Genomic DNA, 2,269 nt, shown 5'->3' on the forward strand with positions numbered 1-2,269 from the left:
GGAAAAGTACTAACAGACAAACTTGACATAATATGGAAAACTAAAGATCTATGAGATCAGAGGACTGAGTAAGGGTTAACCAAGTGAAGGTGAGGAACAAAAAGAGAATTCTTATCGAGGGACCCGTACCTGTAAGATCCCCATGGAGGAAGGAAGCCTGGAAAGAAGAGAGTGACTGGTGAAGAGAGAAGAGGGTGGAAGAGGAGGGAAACAAGCTGGTGAGGTTGGCAAGAACCAGACCACACAAATCATAGTGCCCTGTTTGGCATATTCAGGATTTCAGCCATTATTTTAAGACAACAGAAAAAAAAAAAAAAAAAGATTATGGTGGGACTGTGTAAGGGAAGGAGGATTACAGGTGTGTTAAGATCAGATTTACATTTTGAAAAATTACCTTACCATAGAGAACATATTGGGCAGAGACTAGAATAAATTTGGAGAGGCCAGTTATTGCAGTAATCCAGGTGAAAGATGAAGATAAATCTGATTGGAAGAAAGGCAGTAAAACTGAGAGAAGTTATGGAATTGAGAAACAGTGCAAGAGTTACTTGAGCTTGGTTGATTCCTTTGATGTGGGAGGGGATGAAATAGGTTGGGTCAAGCATCCTTGATCGCAAATTAGGTTTTAAGGAATTGGATGTTGCCTTTCACCAAGAATCAGGTTTGTGTGGGTAGGATCATGCTTATCTGTGGATGTACTGACTGCAGAACCGTTGAGAAATTCTCATGGCCTGTTCCATAGGTGTCTGGAGCTTTGGAGATAGAAATTGTGAGTTATTAATTTAGAAACTATGGAAATGGGTGCAGTTAGGCTTGAGAAAGAACATAGGGTGCGAAGAGAGGGAAATTAAACCAAGATACCATTTAATGGCTGGATTCAGGATGATGAGATCTCAAAGGTGAAATAGAGTGAAGTATCAAATATGTAGGGAGAAAACAAAAAATATGATTTAGAGAGGACAAGGAAAAGAGAACTGAAAGAAGTGAGCAGTCACGACTGTTAATGACTGAAGAATCAAAAAGATCAGGACTAAAATTAGACATTATAGGGGAGCCTGGCTGGCTCAGTCGGTAGAGCATGGGACTTTTGATCTCAAGATCATGAGTTCAAGCCCCGTGTTAGGCATAGAGATTACACACAAACATAAATATTTTTAAAAGTTACAAACATTTAAAAATAAATTTAGTCATTATGTCTTATGATAGGATCATTGTCAATCTTAGGAACAATTTTGTTGTTGTTGGCATATGTTTTTTTATCTTCATTAAGTAAATATATAGGAGTGGGATTGCTGGTCATATGTTTAACTTTCTAAGAAATGGCAAGACTTATTCCAATGCACCTTAATCGAACATACCACAAAAAATACATATGAGAGTTCCAGGTGTCCCACTTCCTTCCACTTCCCCACTACTATACCTAGTAGTGTCAGACATTTTAACTTTTTTTTTTTTTTGAGATTATTTTTAAAGATTTATTTATTTGAGAGAGAGAGCATGAACAGGGGTAGGGAGAGAGGGACAATCAGACTCCCTGATGAGCAGGAAGCCCAATGAGGTTCTCTATCCCAGGACTCTGGGATCATGAACTGAGCCAAAGGCAGACACTTGATTGACTGAACCACCGAGAAGCCCCAAAGTGAGTTGGTTTTTTTTGTTGTTGTTTTTTTATAATTTTTTAAAAAATTTTTTATTTTTTATAAACATATATTTTTATCCCCAGGGGTACAGGTCTATGAATCACCAGGGTTACACACTTCACAGCACTCACCAAAGCACATACCCTCCCCAATGTCCATAATCCCACCCCCTTCTCCCAAACCCCCTCCCCCCAGCAACCCTCAGTTTGTTTTGTGAGATTAAGAGTCACTTATGGTTTGTCTCCCTCCCAATCCCATCTTGTTTCATTTATTCTTCTCCTACCCACTTAAGCCCCCATGTTGCATCACCACTTCCTCATATCAGGGAGATCATATGATAGTTGTCTTTCTCTGCTTGACTTATTTTGCTAAGCATGATACGCTCTAGTTCCGTCCATGTCAGATATTTTAACTTTTTAACAGGTTTTTTTGGGTAACATTGACTAACCATAAATACACACATTGTAAAATCATATTTTAAAATAGGTACTGATGTAAATATTTAAATCATACAATTTAATATTTTGACATGGGTATACCCCTGTTAAGTCATTATCACAATCAAGATAGAAAACATGTCAATCACCCCAGAGATCCCTTTGTGCTGTCTCTATTACTACTCCCCTATT

At 38.2% G+C, this 2,269-nt stretch overlaps 1 non-coding gene across 1 annotated transcript; it reads left to right on the top strand.

Annotated features, from left to right (window-relative positions):
- Positions 1–1,053: 1,053 nt before the first annotated feature.
- On the top strand, positions 1,054–1,126 carry TRNAK-UUU (transfer RNA lysine (anticodon UUU)). The gene has a single exon. It is a non-coding gene; the product is annotated as a tRNA-Lys (tRNA).
- Positions 1,127–2,269: the final 1,143 nt, after the last annotated feature.

Source organism: Mustela nigripes, chromosome 1 (genome assembly GCF_022355385.1).
Source record: "Mustela nigripes isolate SB6536 chromosome 1, MUSNIG.SB6536, whole genome shotgun sequence".
NCBI classification, from domain to species: domain Eukaryota; kingdom Metazoa; phylum Chordata; class Mammalia; order Carnivora; family Mustelidae; genus Mustela; species Mustela nigripes.